Below are 19,415 nucleotides of genomic sequence, written 5' to 3'. Positions count from 1 at the left end.
ATTCTGGGAATGTAGTTAGAGCTCTTGGGGAGCCCATAATGTGTTTTCATCCTTATTGCTACCAAAGGAAAGTGTGGGTATTTCTCTCCTTATTCAGATTCTCTTAAATTCTTGCTTTATAATGAAGAGCTTACTTTGCTAGTTCATTAGTAATTGCTACCTCCTACCATCTCTTTTGTCAGCAGGGGGTAGGATTTCCTCCTACACCCAGGAAAAAAAAAGAGAAAATTAGATAGTGATAGAGGCTAAAATTAAAAGAAATTTGAGAAGAAATAGGCCAGGTTAATCTCTAATTCTGTAAAACAGCAATTCTTTCTTTAGATTTTAGGTGAAAAAAAATCATCCTTTTCTTGATAGTGGTATCTTTAGGGGGCCAGGCAACACCAATGTTGCTGGGCAGAGAATATTTCCCCATAGATCATCTGCTTGTACTTGGCTAGCTAGCATGTATTGACGTTACACATTTGATTAAGACATTCCTAAGTGGAAAGCTATCTGCAATTCAGAAGCCGTTTCACCTGATACCTTGGTTGCCTCACAGCAAGAGGCCAAGGCACCTTTAAAACTTAGTAAAAACCTAAACTGTGAAAGCTTATAATTCTCTTTGTGCTTCGGCATATTGCAAGGACAGTATAGGTAGAAAAACATGAGAGGAAATAGTTTTTCACGACTGTAATGTGGTGGCTTGCATATCTTTTTCATTATCTCGGCTTCTGTCTGCACCACAGTCACAGCAGCGGCATTAACCTGAGCTGGCTATAAAATAATTGGTTTGCATACTGCTACTGACAGCAGCAGTTTGTTGGAATTAGTTGTGAAAAATGTTATAAAACTTTCTATGAAGTCTTCCAGTCAGCTCCCTCCATGACTTGAAGTTTTTTATTCCCTGCAGGTTAAAAACCTTTCCATTTCACTTTTCCACGTTCCATTTAACTTTAACGTTGAGCAACTGGAGTAAATGTTTTTCTAATAATTAATCTATTTCTCGGTCTGTGATTGCAAGTGATCAGTGAATGTTTATTTCTCCCTCGCCCCAAGAATTTGCTATACAGTTTGAAAATACAATCTAAATATGCAGAATAAAAATAGTCCATGTCGTGCTGAAATTGAGGTGTTTGCTGAGGCTGTGTGAGGCAGGAGCTTGTTTGGAAACTGTGTTTTATTGGATGATCATCACCTGTTGTTATGTTATGAGTTTTCAAAACTAGAAGTATTCCACTGTCAGTACTGAAATATGCAATAATAAAATGTTTTATGGGAAATAATATTTGACTATCTTTGTAATATTCCTTTCCCTCCGCTGTTGTCATGCTAGTAGGTTTTATTTCTTGTGGGGGTAGACAGCTTATAACTTCCTTATGTGTTCAGAGAAGTGTATGAGCTTAAGTGGTCACGATCTCTGTTTGAATCATCAGTAAGAGTTATAAAACAGGTTGTGTGGCATTACTGACACTTTATTCTACTGAACTAGAAAATTGCTTGCAACTTCTTGCCTATAGACCAAGCCTTCTTTTTTTTCCACATCTGGAAAGTCAGGTAATTGGTTTTCAGGAAGTCACTTTTGCCTTTTTTCTTCTTTATTTCTTTAATAGCTTGATTATTTTGCCTATTCATTAGGCAGCAGGTGTCCACAAGCATGATGACCATTAGCATTAATTGACTTTCATATTGTCAATCTAATAGCAAGATTGAGATATAAGTTCATATGGAGAAGACAAATAATACTTATGAAAAATAGAGAGGGAAGAAAAGGTAATGCATTTTTAAGTGTGAAGAGTCTGAAGTTTATTTGTTTAGATTCAGACAACTCCTATGATTTTTAAGGTTAAGGTGTAACATTAATACATTTGTGTTGATTCTCCAGTCTATATGATAGGTAAGTATTCATTCTTGGGGATCAGTACTTGGGGTGAATATTTTATTTTTCAAAGGACTTGGTTGTGTATATCTTTGCTATGATCCCTGTTAATTTCTTCAGCTTTTCTTCACAATAACTAACTTGACTCAAGTTTCGGAACTTCAGAAAAATGATATGATTTCTTACGTATTTCTTACGTATCCTGAAAAGGATAGGATTTCCCACGTAATTCACTCAGCATCTCTCAACATTAAAAATAGATCTGTGAAATTCTTTCAATTTTTTGGCAATTTCTCATTGTAAACATCCAATGTTGGATATTTTCATTTCTAATAAAAATTGTAGCCAATGTTTAAACGAACTTTAGCCTAGCTTGAAAGTGGAAATTTTAAAAATCAATGCTAGAAGAGGAAAAAATCAGTACTAAAAGTATTTGTCAAGATTTCAGCCTTATAGTAGGTAATTTCTGATGCTTTCAATAGAAGCCTCCATCACAAATTACTATTTTGTTCTTTAGATTTCAGATCTTTGTTACAGCTTTGCTTATTTGGCTGTGTGTATCTATTTCTTTACATGCAGAAAGGTTACCTTTGGCAGAGCAGGAGAACTTACGGCTCCCGTATCTAGTGCAGTCAAGAATAAGCTGTGACGCACAAGGAAGAGTAAACTAAAGAGCAGAAATGCATATTAAAGTACACTTACATAAGGAGAATATTTCTAAATTATGCTGGCTTAGTGGTGTGGATTTTGTAAAGGCACTCTCATATGGTCTTGTAAACTCATGCAGTTAAAAACCAAGATGATCTTATCTTGAGCATGAGACTTTTTATTCTGTAGAGATCATGGAGGGTTGAGAGACTAAATCCATTGTCAATGCTCCTTCTTATTTTGCTTGAAAGGTTTGAGGGTTATTTACTGGGGTTTTTTGTTGTTCTTACTTCAGAGCCAGATTCAACTTGCATGCAGTTTGCAAGAGCTTTCACATTTTCCTTTTTTAATGCTTTTATTAAAAAAAAAAAAAAGAAAAAAAAAAGGAGAAAGATAAACACACACAAAAAGTATGAGTATACACAAAAAAATGAGTATACCTCTAAGGCATACTCAAGATTCTGAAAATGCATTTCTGAGCGGTGTCCATCATAATGGAATCTGGATCAGAACAGAAGCAACTGTAAAATGCATTTGCTTCCTTCCATTGTTAGAACAGCAAGATGTGAACTTTGAAATATGGCTGTAATATTTGATTATACTATTATATAAGATAATCATAGAGTAGATAATGGGGAAAAAGATGGAAAAATGGATTCTAAAACCATGTTCATATGTTATGCTTTGATGTCAGGCTTTTAGTTGAATCTGTAGCAAGGTGAACTGTCCTGAAAATTGTCAGGAAAAATGAGTATGTTTCTGTAGTATCGACTTTGTTTGGTTTTGATGCTTAACTATTCTGAATGTGTTTCATGTTTCAACTGCTTGAAAACTTTTCATCCCAGCATTGAATCCCAATTTGTCTACTGCATGACTTAAATGAGCCCTACAGAGAACTGAAGATTTCTACGTACATTTGTCCAGGGCAAATCCGTCTTTGAAGATTAGTATATAGGTATATTGTTTACATTATTTTCTTTACAGAAGTACTGTTTTTTATTACATACTTTTCAACAGTAGCCATGCAAATAACAATGAAGGAAGTTACAATTTTTTTATGTTAATATTTTTCTTGTTAAATTTATCGATTTGGGGCAAAATGGTGAGACTATCCACCTTCAGGGATGAAAGCATCAAGTAACTGGTTAATGTGTCTGTATCGCTATATATTTTTTCCATTCTATTAGGTATCTGTTGTTTAGCCATACCTGCTCTTATATATAGTCAAATACTGCAAATGTTTTAAATAACTGTACCTTCAGTAATAATACATTTATTCCCAAGCAGTCTTGTTTTGTCTCTTGCTGTTCACTGAAGTTAAAAAAGTTTAAAAAAAAAAAAGTTAAGCATTGAGAAAATGAAGAGAAAAATCAACACTGATCACCATATAGCCTTTAACTGTAGCATATTGCTTTTCATAGTAAAGAAGAATCTCTTTTGCTCCCAAGAAATCAATTCTGTCATTAATATTTAGGCTTAAGGACTGTGTTATTGTACAGCTGTTAGTGTATTTATCTTATTTTAAGGATTTTTAAAAAAATTGTTGCAGGTTAGTTGTTTATTGTATTGGAAATTTTAGTTGTAATTGCTTCAAAACCAGATATGAATATGCATTGTGACAACTCTGAATTATGTAAAATATCAAACCTTCCTGTCAAATTGGCTGAGTCACATATTTCTCTCAACTTTTCTGTTTTTTTAAAAGCTATTTCAAATTTAAGAAACTGCTATGCAGGGTACAAGGTAATTAGAAATAATAGCACACTTCAGTATTTTTACTTGAATAGTTTCAGCTGCATGAAATTTAAATTGGCGATCTAGGCTAAAGGGGCTGAACACAGATGGCAGAGTAATGGCTGGCTAGTGATCTACTTCATAGTTGAAAGGACTACTCTAATTTTACAGGCAAGGAAATACAGTTTTAAAAACACAGACTAGAACAATTCCAAATTTTTCAGAGCAAGCTGTTTAAGAGCGGTAGAATACATGATATTAAAACTGAATAACTTTTAAGTGGTTTGCCTTTGCTTTAAGATATATCTGATTTAATAAAAATACTAAATTGTTTTGCAGCACACATTGAAAATGTTAGCTAGACTGTGTAAGTAAGAAGTCTGAATACTGCTCTGTTTCTTATTCTGTGTAAGAGTTGTCATACGTTTTTACGTTAGCATCCTCACATAAATCACGGCACGTGTCTTTTGCTGTTTCTGGAAAGGAAAGAAATTGTTGGTTCACCTGCAGGGGATGAGTTACAATTAATTCTGTTAAAGAGCCATTTTGAATATTACCTTATTTCTGAATAAAACAAAATAACCTTTTTGGGTTCTGAGGACTTTTGATAAATCTGTTCTTAGACTTTTTATTCTTTGCTTCAGGGTTTCATGGCCTGACTTCAGGTTTCATCACGCTTTTGGTCTTTCCACCTTCTTTGAGGATGGAATAAGTGAAGAGAGTACCAAAATATAGCTTGTATAGTGTGTCTCCAAGGAGTTAGACTAATTTCTGTGGTATCAGTAGGCATCATTCCTCTGACTAAATGTTCAAATGATTTTTGGATGGTAATGCTACATTGACTTAAGGCTTCCTGTGTACAGTAAAGGAAACCGGAGATCTTTGAAGCTCTGGAGATCTTCTGTCTCATTCCCTTTTAAAGATTAAAACCTGCCATAGGCACTTAAGGGTTCACTAACTGGATGTGGCAAATCATTAGCATATTTAGTGAGAGCAAAAGTGATGATAAATCACCTTTCTTGCATTGTGTTTATAAGAAGACTTCACAATTACAAACTAGCTCAAACTTTGTCCTTTACTCTTGTGTGCCCTTCTTAGGAGTCATTTCTGAAGGAACAACCCCTTGACTAGATGCTTTATAGGTATCTGACTAATTTTGCAAAGTTAAGTAAAAAGCAATAATCATGGCATTGAGTAAAGAGGAGAATGGTATCTTGACTGAATGCTTCAATTCTTGCTCCTATGCAAGACGAAGCCTTAGTTTCAAGGTGGTCCTGTGAAATAATAGGTGTGGTTCTTAAACTTTTCTTTCTTGAAAACATTTGAGAAGTGGGCAAGTGAGGGTATGGAAAATAGAAAATTTCATATATTACTATAAACCTTGAGCTGGTATAAATTTTGGAAAACTTCCATTCACAAATTAAATTTAAAGTAAACCTTTTAGTCTCTGAGGTGTCTTACGTTGGCCTAGTGGTTCTCCTGGAAGTTGTTGGGAGTTTTAACATCTTCAGTGGGAGAGTAATTAGGTCAATGACAGAAATTAAAAAAAAAATAAAAAAAAAATTACTAAATCAAGTAATGATAGAAAAGATTTCTTTAAACAAAATACAAAGTAAGAATGTTAACCTGTAATTGGACTTCTTGAAAACACTTGTTTCTTTGATGCCTGGAATAAGATTGTTTAGGGGGCTGTAGGGTTTTTTGGTTGCTGTTTTACTCTGGAAAGCTGTCTGTACAACTAGTTTTATGTGGGCTCCTGTACCTCAGATCACAGATTCACCTCTAGCAATAGCAGATTTGTTCATTACTCGTACTGCGGGATCACCCATCAGTACAAACTTTACCCAGATCAAGCGTAAGCAAATAATAACACTTCTGTTGACTTGATCAGAACATGCAACAATGCTGCTTTTCAGCTTTGTGGTGGCTGTGGTAGGACAGCTGATCCTCTGTTCAGCGTAGGTTTGGAACAGAATTACACTTACAAAGTGTTTTGAACAGATGCGTACAGAGAAGCTGGAGAGCTCTGGTGCTTTGCATCATGTGAACATGTGGGGTTTTGATCTAGTAATTGGGCAGCCTAATACCCGTTTTAGTGTCTTGAGATGTAGATCAAGTCTCTGTCATCGTTTTCCCTTTTTATTGGTGAGAGAACTTGTTGCATACAGTGTACTCCAGTCCTTTCTTTTTCTCCTTTTCTTTTCACTACCTTGTGAGTCTCCTCTCTACTTGCATTTCTCCTGTCATTTCATAGCTTGTGTCTGTCTGTCATTCATTGCCCATTGCAGTTCCTTCTCAAGCTTCATTCTCCAGTGGCACCAGTTGCTTTATCATGGAAACATCAATGTATTTTTAGCCTTAAAAATTATTTTGTTGTAACTTTTAAAATTGTAGATTCTGGAGTAATTTCCCTAACAAGAGCAAGCTTGTATGTTCTGCTTCTGACATGTAATTTGCTAACAGTCTTTTTTAGTAGACATTTACATAATGGTAGGATACTAGCAATTAAAATAGCTGATAGTTTGGTGGGTTTTTTTTTTCCCTAGGACTGCATGGTGATGGAAGTAGCTCATATGCTTTAATGTAATTGAAGACTGATAAGCTGAACAGACAATTGAAGTAGCTTTCATATAAATTATAATGTGGACAGCAAAGTACAGGTTGAGCTGTTAAATGGTAACTATCACAATGAGGTTAGGATTGTGTTTTGATCTTTATAACCTGTGCAGTTCTTGTGTGTTTACGTGGTTGCTTGCCACCTTCAAAGATTTCTGTATGAGATTTTGCAATCAGTTTCTTTTATGTCTGTTTGGTTTCAGTAACAATGTACCAAGATAATGTATATTTTTACTTGTTACTTCTCTGGAAATTGAAATGGATTTTTTTACCCTCTTTAATTTAGCAAATTCAGTCTTGATTCTTGGAAGCCACTTTTGCTTTCATTAGCTTGAGTATGTTTTATATTTTTTTTGTAAAGCAAAAGTGAATGTGCTTCTACTGCAATTTTAGTCAGACAGAAGGCACTTCATGCCTACCACATGCTGCCATCATCAAGTTTCTCCTACAGCTCTTTTCTCAATAAGGTTAATGAATTCAGAAGGGAAATATTTTATAATCACATAACAATTTGTATCTGTTTTTTCTTTCTTCGTGGTCAGTAACTACATTTTGGACCCTGCTTCCAACAGTAGAGATAGCTAGGTTGTGAAGAACCAAAGCTCTCTTGACTTCTGAAACAATTTTGTAAGCATTCATCATCTTACTGTATTATGACATTGTTTTAGTTCTGTGATGGATTCTGCTCTCTACTTTTAGGTTTTCATAATTCAGTTGATGTCCTGAGCTCTTCATCTGCATTTTGTTGGAGCCTCTCCTCTCCAATAAGAATACATCCATAGAGGTGGAAAGTATAGTTGTCGGGATAGTCTTAAGAATTAACAGAACTGACTATAGTATTTGTAGTACCTCCTTAGAGCTGTTGAAATTGGCTCACTTGTGTTGTGTGTGCAGCAGAGAAAATACGGTAAGGTGATCCTGAGGAAGTTCCAAGCTAAAGAGTTACTGGCTGCAGTGGAGGCAGGAAAGAAATTTTAAAAAAAACAACTATGGTGGTTCTTTATTATGCAAAAGGCAAGTTTATGCATGCCTGACCAGGTAAACGGAAGAAGAGAGTGTCAACCTATAGTCCTTCTTTGGCAAGGAATCTTACAGTCTGTGGTCACCATAGCATTATAGTGAAAGAAGAACCTGAACTACTGAACTGCTGAGGCAATGAATATCATCTAGAAGAGCTAGGATACCCCCAGATTATGTCAGAAGTGCTTATTTAAATACCCTGGTAAAAATCCCTTCAAAAAGTGTTCCTTATGACCTCTACTAGGGACATACCTGGATCAGAGATGGACAGTGGAGGAATGGTGTCATAAGTTTCACCGACTGTGGGGAATAGAAGATAACGAATATCCCAAAAGGCTGTTGGAGCAGAGACGGTCCCAATTGTTTGAAATGACAAGTAAAAAAATAAAAAGTGAGTCCATGAGATTAATCCAGTCAACTGATAATCTGACTGTAGTATTTTTTAAGTGAAATGTCTTCATTTATTAATTTTTAAAGTAACAGCATCTAGAAATAGAACCTCAAATTTGCCTTCAATTCCAATAAATTTAGTCAAAGGGTATGGCTTGTTCCAGTGACTTATTCTGATGCAAGAAATGGTAATGCCTACAGGATTACTGTTAGAGTTAGCACCTATATTACATGTACCATGTTGGGAAGAAAAAGATGCAGGTTTATTATGCTATATAAAGATACAGCATACCTTTAGGTGGGATATCAACTGGACTGCAATCCGACCATTTCTTTCATATGATTAAAATCAGAAATGGCAGAAATGAGAATGCTTCTGAACAGTTCAGTTGAAGGAAGTATGCACAGTTCAGTAGACAGAAATAAATCACTTTTCCATTTCCCTGTTGTATGGTTGCTATAACCAGGCCTTCATTAAAACGACAGTTTCTTTCTTACTAGCAAAGTTTGCTTATTGTTATTGAACACAAACATAAAGTTACCTAATTGTGTATGTGTATCTTGTCTCTGTGTGAAGTAAACCCATAGTTTACTACAGTAAATAGTAATAGTGAAAGCCTCTGCCATTCTGTTTTACCATTCAGCTAATGAGAAGTTTCATTCTCAAGCCTTGTTATAAAGGTGTACTAAAAACATAGAGTCCAAGGAGATATAAAATTAAGGCTTACTTCATGGCAACAGTCTGGCAGATTTTTATTCTGAAGTTTTCACCAGAATGTGAGAGTGAAATAATTGTGTAAAGAGAATCTTAAAGGGGATTTTTTTAAAGTTAATTAATTTAAAAAAAACCTCTTTAAAAGCAAATGTAGTTTGGTTTTCATAATAAAAACAATTTAACAGCTCATTTTATTGAGTTTACAGATAGATCTGGTTAGCAGGTGTTGTGCTGAAACTGCATTCAAGATGCACAACTTAAATTTAAGTATGATAGTACTTGATTATTTTGTGCTTTTACAAATTACTAATGAGACACTGATGACTGGTCCTTTTGAAGACGTTCTCTTGGGTTCCCTTTTATTAAACCGAAATGTAGACTAATTTTAAAGAAAGCAAAGCTATAGATCTGAATTACAAGTACTACAAGTGAAAACTAGAAGCTTCTTGGACTGTTTAATATCAGGCTTATGGATCCTAGTTATCAAAAGGAAATAAACTGCAGTGGGAGGATTCTTCTGGTTACTCTTCAGCATACTTGGGTATGTTGAAAAGTAACATACTTAGGTGGTAAAACAGACAGAAACTTCCCTTAGCATGCAGATAAATTTATTTTAAAGAATATTTTGGCAAAAGGATACTGTTTTCCAAGGCTGCTGAACTGGGTAGTTCAAGAACAGCTCAAGTAGTTGACACAGAAACAGTGGTTCGGTGAAAGAATAGCATATCCTAAAATTTTAAAGAAATAGGCCTTATGTTATATCAATAAAAACATAATCTTTTACTCTTTGAGGTGACAGACGACATCAATTGGACTTCGTATCTCAAAGGTTGAAAGACAGCATACTAGAGCAGGGTTTTCCAAAGGAGGTTAAAAAACAAAAATCCAAACAGCTAGTGAGGAAAAATAAATAAATAAATAAAATATCTACATTAATTACTAAGATAACATCTGTTGCCCTTAAACTTTGCATACTGATTTTGAATTTTAATGATGCTTTAACCTGAATTTTCCAATTTGTGTATCTTCATCCCAGCACATAGATTCCAGAAAGAAAAAAACGTTATGGAAACCAAGTTACTGAAAGAATGTAATGGGGGAGGGAAGAAGGAATTAGAGGAGCTTGGATAGCTCTTTCGCTGTAGAGAAATAGGGGTACCACATGTCCTTGAGCAACTCAGTTCGGCCTGTTGCAATAGGAAAAGAGGTAATGGTTTTAAACTAAAATAAGGTATATTCAGACTAGATACAAAGAAGAAATTTCTTACGATGAGGGTGGTGAAACACTGGAACAGGTTTCCTGGAGAGGTTGTAGATGCCCCATCCCTGGAAACATTCAAGATCAGGTTGGACAGGGCTTAGAGCAACCTAGGCTAGTTGATGTCCCAGCTCATTGCAGGGAGGTTGGACTGGATGACCATTAAAGGTCCCTTCCAACCCAAACCATTCTGTATTCTGACACTACTGGACTATTTTGAGGGTTATCTCATCTGGTGACATTATAATAACACTTAGTGCTCTTTTTTTCTCCCCTGGAGTTTTACTGCAAAACTGCTTCAGTACTTCTCTAAGTGAAAAAGTTATTTACAATACAGATCTATATTAGACTATGATATTAAATGTTGCTGAAGTAAGATTCTTCAGGGAATGTTGAGTCTCTGTAGAGGCAGTGATTTAAATTTACCTTTTCATAAAACATTTTCGGTTTGTGAGACAAATCTTACAGTTTGGCAGCTTTATCCAGGTCACTGACAGCAGTAGCAATATCAGCCTCTGCAATGTGATTAAGATCCAGAATGGGAATTAGTTTCCTGTGGAAGGGATTAGCCCACTGTTAGTCCTTGGCAGGATGAGACTGTGTAAGCATTAGGCTCTAACAGCAGAAGAATGAGAGTGTTTGTAATTCAGAAGAAATTGTTTTGAAGGCAAACATAAAATTTCACTACTTTATTCTGCCAGAGAAACAAAAGAGAGCAAATGGGTCTGCCCAGCACAACTATGTATTTGGGAACAGTGCTATGCATACTGTGTGATCCTTTTGCAGCTTCTTTACAGAGATTTCATAATAAAATATCCAGCTATCCTACACTGCCTTTAAGCTGTAGCTTGCAGGATCCTAGAGAAATTCTGCTTTGCCGTGTGTCTGTGCATGCTTCTGTTGACAGTATCAGTGTTGCTTGCCTGGCATTAGTCACAGTTATTTTACCTTTTTTAATTCTGTTAAATTCCGGAGACTATTTGTCTTTCAGGTTTTGTTTACTAATTATTCATGTCTGGTTTAATGTTATTGACTGACATTAATAATTGTTACTTTCCCAGGTTTCCTATATACTAATGCTGTCTTACTGATCTGTCATTTACTTACATACTTTTCCACTTCTATTGATTGCCATTTGTCTCCTCTTCACTGAGTCTAGCTGACATCTTGTCACTGTCTCAATGGCCTACAACTGGCCTACTGTCTACAGTGGGCCGAGGCCAATTGTATGAGGTTCAACAAGGCCAAGTACCGGGTCCTGCACTTTGGTCACAACAACCCCATGCAATGCTACAGGCTTGGGGAAGAGTGGCTGGGAAGCTGCCCCGCAGAAAAGGACCTGGGCGTGTTGGTCGACAGCCAGCTGAATATGAGCCAGCAGTGTGCCCAGGTGGACAAGAAGGCCGATAGCATCCTGGCTTGTATCAGGAATAGTGTGACCAGCAGGACTAGGGAAGTGATTGTCCCCCTGTACTCAGCACTGGTGAGGCATCTCGACTACTGTGTTCAGTTTCGGGCCCCTCGCTACAAGAAAGACATTGAGGTGCTGGAGTGCATCCAAAGAAGGGCAACGAAGCTGGTGAAGGGTCTAGAGCACAAGTCTTATGAGGAGTGGCTGAGGGAACTGGGGTTGTTTAGTCTGGAGAAAAGGAGGCTGAGGGGAGACCTTATCGCTCTCTGCAACTACCTGAAAGGAGGTTGTAGAGAGGTGGGGGTCAGTCTCTTCTCCCAAGTAACAAGTGACAGGACGAGAGGAAATGGCCTCAAGTTGTGCCAGGGCAGGTTTAGATTGGATATTAGGAAAAATTTCTTCACTGAAAGGGTTATCAGGCACTGGAACAGGCTGCCCAGGGAAGTGGTTGAGTCACCATCCCTGGAGGTGTTTAGAAGACATGTAGATGTGGTGCTTAGGGACATGGTATAGTGGTGGACTTGGCAGTGCTAGGTTAATCGTTGGACTTGATGATCTTAAAGGTCTTTTCCAGCCTAAATGATTCTGTGATTCAATTCTGTATAACCTTTTTGTTGTTGTTGTTGTTCCTTAATCTTCCACTGACCTCTGTTCAAGGTCCAGAAAACTTGTTTGGATACCTTCAGGTAGAGAACTGGTTGTACTAAGAGAAGGTAATGTAAAGTTTGAGTAGTGTCCTTTGATGTGCTAGACTGTTTGATCAGTCTGGGAGGGGAGCGGCCTCTCAAGCTGATTAACCAGAGTCGCCCAAATTACATATTTGTAATTTAGTTGTTCTGCTTAGTTTCAGAATTTGGGAACCCTTGTCTGGACAGTCTCGATTACCTGGAGGAAGAGCAATATGTAAGATTGTGTGTAAAAGAGACACAGGGAAGAACTATCTGCACAGGCAAAGAAAAGAAACACCCAGAGATACAGAAAGATCTTCAGTCTCCAAATCTGATAGTCTCCATCTAGGGTTCTTGTTTTGGAGCCAACAGTGACAGTTGTGACAGCTTGATGCATGGCAGTTGCCTTATTTTGTATGTTTAAATGAAGGTGTACCGTTTTTTTTTTCTTCCCTCCCTGCTCCTTGAAAGTACCCTGAAAAATACCTTTTGTGAGGCTTGGCAGGATGACTTAATTTGGGACTGGGATGTTGCTGCAGGAGAAGTATAGAGACAGAAAAAGAAGAATCTGCATGTGGTTATTGTGCAGTGGGAATTGTAATGGCATGAACCTGTTGCAGAGGATGAAGGCACTTGTGCTGAATCCTTTTACTTTATTTCATATCCATTTGTTCCTCTTTTCCTTTGTCATCTTTCGTTAACAGCATTTGCTGTTGCCCTTTATTTTGTTCACAGATTGCATTTATTTCAGATCTCAGTTTTTGTTTAGCTAGGCTAAATAAGCTTAAGGCAAAACTCTGCAGTTTTTCAGGCTACTTTTCTGGTACACAGCAGTTACATCGCACTGCTCCCGGTGAGGACAGTCTTAACCTTGCATTTGATGTGCACTAGTGATCAGTGCTCTGCTTCCATGGAGGTATTCAGTTGGCTTAAGCAGGCTCATGCTTTCTTTTCTGCCTTATAGGGCATGTTGCCACCACCTTTTTGCTGCCAGCATAACTATTTGCGAAGCTGCTTGGCAAACATATGCCAAAACTCTTTTTTCTTTCCCAGGTTGTCAGTTAGATAATAATTTGCATTAGGAGTAGTGTCTTTCTTATGTATTTAGTGTCCTTGGCAATGGATACTGAAATAATCCATGTGTGCATATCCAGTTGACCATTAAATGGCAGCATGAACACTCCAGACAGATGTAGCAACATTTGTCTGAATGTTGTAACAGAACAAATTGGTCCCATGCTGGGACATCTTGACTGCTATGTAAAAATTAATACAGCAGAAAAAATTGTAATTGACTTATTGTTTGGACATAATCTGTTAGTGAGGAATCTCTGAAGTTGTACCAGTTACAGGATTGGAGAAGGGAAGAAAAGACAATAATTTGTGATTTTTTTAAAAAAATACCAAATCAGAGCAATTTATAAGTTTAGGTAAAAGATGTTCATTAATTCAAACAAAATTTTAAACCATAGTTTAAAGATTGTTTATTGCAAGAATGAGTTTGTTTATTGCCCCATTGGAATTGTCTTGAAAATATCTCAGTGGAGGTATTACAAGTACTCAGCCTGACTATGAGAAACTTGGTTGGGCTGTTGTTTCTGTCAGTAGTTACTTTCTTAGTTGTAGCCAAGGTACTCCGTCTCTGTTATTTCAGAAATAGTAATAGTACCACAGCTTATTATTGTCAGAAATCTCTAGGAAAAATACAGAATACAGAAGAGACTGATAAATTTTATGCATTAAAAAAGTCTCCAAAGAGTCTGTTTTATAATATGACTCTTTTCTTCATGTCTTGTTTTGTGTCTCAATATAATGCTTTCAGCGCATCAGATTTTAAATGTGGTTTGGTATTCATAGGAAAAATATGCATGTATGTTGTCAGTACTGTAGAACGTCATCTATACCATGCTGCTTATGGTGGCTCTTATTTGCTAATTGAAAATTCTCCCTCTGTTGCTATGTTGTGCTTTCGTCCAAAAAAACCCAACAAAACAAACCCCTCAATTACTGTGAAACAGCTTTGTTTCTCTTGCCTTTTTTTTTGTCTTCTGCACGCACATAGAAGTGTAAGAGGAATGCATCCAAAGCTGTCTGTTTTTAAACCATTCCTGACTCTTTGCTATTACTCATATGCACAGACATGTATGCATACAATAATTATGGAAGGGTTTGGTTTTACTTTTGCCTTGTAGGTTTTAATGTAAGGCCTTTCTCTCTGGGTTGTTTGGTGGGGTTTTTTTGTGTTCACACTGTACAGAATGTGTATTGGGGTTCAACAAGTAGTGAACCCAAAAATTTGAAATCTGGAGGAAAAATTGTGAGCTGTAAATTTACAGCAATTGTACCAGTTAACCATAGAATTTTTTTTTTATGGTCTTTGTTTTGTCTTTAGTTTTAATAATTGCAAAGCTTTTTTCCTGGGATGAGCTCTGTTATAGCTCTCACTTGGTGGTTAATTTCCAGGCAGGCCATGATAAAGTTTCCTCAACAGCTTCCCCAGTGTTATTAATTTCTGTTTTAAGAGAAAAAGGCCAAAACCTTTTTTTATTTTGTTTAGAAACTTGTACCACTGTTCTTTATTTATCCAAATCAGGAGTGTCTTTTGTTTTTATCCTGTTTTATATTGCTGTGGTGTATTTGTTGCATCTCTTGGTGCTTGATTCAAGAATATAGAAATAAGTTGAAAGCTTTTCATTGCCTTAGGTCTTGGGTTGTAAATGTAACTTTTTTGTGAGCACAACAAGAAGCAAATGTTGAAGACTCTGGTCGTGGAAGTTCAGATGCTTACAGGACAGGTGGTGCTGGGCTGAGAGCTACTAGAGGTTGAGAGAAGGTTCTTCAGTATGAGATTCTTTGATTCGGTGCCTGAATCGTGATGGGGAAAAAAAAAAAGCAAGCCTTTAGTTTTTGAAAGTCCACACCTTTTATTGACAAAAATTGCTCAGGCTCTCAAAAGATTGTAGATGCTTTTCAGTCTTAGAACTAACATTGTCTTCTTGAGCCTGGAAAAGGTTTTCTGCTCGATTTTCTTCCAAAGACTGGCTCATTTCCAAGAATTAGGAAGATGGTCCCAGAAGTGATGACTGCAACATTGTAAATCTGTCACTAAAATAATATCAGTATTAGGGATCAGCAAGCTTTTTTTTTTTAAGATTTTTTTTTTTCCCTTCTGAAAGCTATATTAAGGCTTTATGCTTATTAATCAAAGCTGGTAAAAGTACAGACACTGCTTTTGGTTTCTAGTGCTCATTGTATCTTTTGAGATGGAAAGTTCCATGGCTCATTGGTAGTATACATGCTACATTCATGTAACCTTCTGGTTTTGCCTTCCCCTTCAAGAAAAAAAAGACTTTCAGTTTATGGGTCTGACAGCATTGCAAGAAGCTTTGCTAGTCAGCTCATTTTGTTGGCTTAAATGTCAGCCAATTTAACCAGACTCATACTGTGTTTTTTCACTTGGCTGTTGAGAGAACAGAACCTTTGATAATTATTGTGGAGCTATTCATCAGCACAATCTATCTCATTTAGGGACATCTATCAAATAGATCTATGATTCTGTTATTCTCTCTATCAAATGGAATGTCTCTATTGATTTTGCTATTTGATATTGTTTGTATCTATATGGGGGAGAATACATGTGTACATTTTAAAGAATGTAAACTTGCTGTGATTACCTAAGTAAAACTTGGGTCCTAGAGAAAGAAGATACGCATAGGATATGAAAAAAGGACTGCAAGTTTTGACCGTTTTGGCAGATTTGGCGTTTTTCTTTCTTTTAAATTCTCTACTACTGGTATAGTTAAATATGCCTGTAGTAATGATCAATACATTTTTTAACTTAAAGGATTATTTTTGAAAAAAACTTATTTTGATTTCTGTCCTTCATTACTCTTTAAAGGCAAAAGGATTGGGGGGGGTGAAGATAAGGAAAAGTATTCACAATCTAAATTAAATTAGAACAGGCTAATTTCCATATATTTCCTCTGTTCGCAGAGGTTCTTCCAGTTGATAACTGAGATCAGGAGCTGAATATAGATGCTCTTATTCAGTTTGGGAAGAGCCTGTTTGCCTATATTAACTAGGAAAACTAGCCTCAGATAAGAAGTTAACCTTTGTGAATACCTTTCTACCTCCAGTTTTCAGTAACTGTTTGGCTGCGATTCTCTAAAGATGTAAAAAGGGGCTTCACCTCAAAAGTTTAATTTCATATTAAATGTTGTTTTATTCATAAGGAAAAGGCTATGAGTATCCTTTTGCCCTTTTTTTTACTGGAAGGTCAGTTTTTTACTGGGCTGTGATACTTCATAATTATTTTTCTTTCATTAGTAACAAAGGCCTTGTTTGTCAGATGTCGCTTATATCTGTGCAGTGTCAGTTCTTTGACCTAATACAGCATAAAAGATAATACCTTTTTAAGTAGTTCTGTTCCTGACAAGAGAGTCTAGTTGGGCAGAGTCATGTTGTTTCTAAAGAAAAGTGGAAAAATGCGGTAGAAATTTTTTTCACCGAGGTGAACAAATGTGAGTGGAAACAAATACAAAGGACAGACGTAATGAGTAAGATGCCATATTTATAATCCATTCTTGTAGAGTAGAATTGTGACTGTAAGGAAGTACGTCTGTATTAGATGTTAATTTTATGAGTGCTCAGACTGGTGGTTTATGATCTTAGGTAAATTATCCATATATTTCTCATTAGTGTAATTAATAGTTTGCTCTGTATTTGCTGTGCAACATGCTTATGTGATCAATAGCTTTTTTCTTTTTTTAAATTCAGGTAGATTGAGAACAGTTTAATAAATATAAACACTATGGAAAGCTGGTTTTCTTTTTAGTTCAAAGGGACAATATCCTTGACAGGTGTTTCCTGTTTCTGTTTTTAATTAATATTGTTTGCAGTACTCTAAGCTTTTCAGACCTCTCTTTCTGACACAAGCCTGGATTATCACCTTCAGAAATACTTATTCTTAAGTTAGATGCATCTAAAATTATTAATGCAGCTAAACAAATGAATGATGCATGGTTTATTATGTGCTTGAAAATATTTAACAGACCTATAACTAGTGTAATTAAAATACTAGTCAAAGATTAAATGATTATCTATTCAGATTTGAATAATACAGTGAATGACACCATGGATTTTGAGTATCATTAACAACCGTAATGCTGAGGGTCATATTGAGAGAGAATCTAATGATTCTTGTTATTCTTGTTTCTAGCTGTGTGGACTGTTTTTATTCTTCAGTCAATAATACTTTACTTGGTTTTCCATCTTAGATCCTAAACAGATGTAAGTCTTTTGACAGAATCTTCAGCTCTCTTCAAAACTCTGCCACAGTATACCTTTTTGCAATTTGTTTAACCATCTTTACACAGTCTGACCCACTGCTGTGTAAATGTACATATTTGGTTGTAGTGATTTTGTGAAATCAGGTGAAGTGTCCCACATGTGTCTGTGCCTCCTCCTGTCCTAGGAGTTCACGTGGAGTGCTGGTACCTGCTTTCTTCGATGCCTTGTGCCTGTGGCTTTAGTTTAACCCATCCTTAAGGGCCACGCTATGTCCACGCTGTTGTTCACGCGCTGCTGTTACATAGGATTTCTGTTCCTGTCCTTTCCTGCTGCTTTAGCTGTCGTCTTCAGATGATTTTTTCAGAACAAGAACTGCCTTTAGATGTTTGGAAAACACCTACAGCTTTGTAAAGCAGCTTGTAAAAACAGTCAAATAGCAACTTCAGTGTGTATCTAAGTGGAAAAGTAATTTTAAAATGCTTAATCTCTACATAGATGCATCTTAATGCAATATAACTTCTGGAAACAGAAGAGTCAGCACTTAGTCTGATCCAAAGCTTATTGAAGTTGAAGGACAGGTTCCCTTTGACTTCAAAGGTCTTTGTATCAGCAAAATCTTAGTGAGCTTTTGGTATTTGTGACCCTCCTGAAATAAACTGGCTAAAATTAAAACTATTAAATAACTTCATTGCTTTTGAAAATTTTAGCTGAATATGTTGAAACTTACAAGTATTAAGCACAGAGCATATGTTAATTGTGTATAAAGACCTTATGCATTCCCTTTTTCACTTTCAAGGTACCAAGGGGCTGGGAGCTTGAAGGGATTGGTGAGTTTTTTTGAGAATTGTAGCCATCAGCATTATAAGGCCTCTAATTTTTGGTGAATAGATGAGTGCAGAATTTAGTTGAGTTATTACTTTGGAACCAAAATGCTTTAATGTCTGTCTGCTCTGTAGCCAGGGTGTTGTGGACATCTGTGTTTGCTAAATGAGAAGTTCTCTACTACAGGCATTGTGGGAAGGATTGGTCTGATATAGAGAAAGGGAGCCAGAACCCACTTGTTTAAATCTGATTTTACCTGCATGATTTCAAAACTGTGGAGTTTATTTTCAGAACTGTATTACAGAGATTGCTTTTAAATGACATTGAGAGCAAAGCAGGAGTTTAAGACTACTGAGGCAAACTAAGTTAATGACGATGAATGTTGGAAAATACTTTTTCTGCAGGCTTTAAGGAGAAAAATGTGTATGAAAGGTAAATTTTAGCATAGTTTTCAAGGATTAACTTGTGTTGCTTTTAAAGACAAAAATACCAACTTTTCAGGGGTAGACTGGAGATTGTTTGTAAGAAGCAGCAGTTCCTTTAATACATTGTTGCTTCCTTCATTTCATATCAGTATAAGGATTGAACAAGTATGTCTCTGCCAGCTTTTCTGGGTTGTATCAGATTGCCTGTCCTCATTCTGTCTGCAGAAGATCAGAATTTGCATTAGTTGCATTCAAGTGTATGCATCTATCTGCTGCGACATCTAAAATATTTAATTTGACTTATTCAGAATATGACTTATTCAGAGTAAATGAATTTACAGAATAGAATAGTCAAGCCCTGGGCTCTGTTCTAAAACTCAAAAATAAAAATAACAGCCTATTCTTCTCACAATTGTTAAGAACTTGGGGGAACATCAGGAGTCTTACTGTATCTAATCATAGCCACTAGATGTATATTACTAATCCAGTAACTCCATTTTGGATTTAAATTAGATTTGCTGTTAAATGGAGAAAAGAAGTATGCATCTGTTATGAATTGGT

The 19,415-nt window shown here is 36.2% G+C and overlaps 1 protein-coding gene across 6 annotated transcripts in view; it reads left to right on the top strand.

Annotated features, from left to right (window-relative positions):
• Positions 1-19,415, top strand: part of CDK17 (cyclin dependent kinase 17) — a 99,810-nt gene that overhangs the window by 18,021 nt on the left and 62,374 nt on the right. The window contains exon 2 of one of the 6 annotated variants that reach the window (XM_072865736.1): positions 8,121-8,267. The exons of 4 other annotated variants lie outside the window; for them this stretch is intronic. The gene's annotated coding sequence lies outside the window, so the exon portion shown is untranslated. Of the gene's footprint in view, positions 1-3,361; positions 3,462-8,120; positions 8,268-19,415 lie in introns of those variants that run through there. One more of the 6 variants, XM_072865744.1, reaches the window with a different exon arrangement.

This window comes from Ciconia boyciana, chromosome 1, assembly GCF_034638445.1.
Source record: "Ciconia boyciana chromosome 1, ASM3463844v1, whole genome shotgun sequence".
NCBI classification, from domain to species: domain Eukaryota; kingdom Metazoa; phylum Chordata; class Aves; order Ciconiiformes; family Ciconiidae; genus Ciconia; species Ciconia boyciana.
Note: the sequence above shows the minus strand (reverse complement) of the source record. Positions and strands in the feature narration are given on the sequence as shown.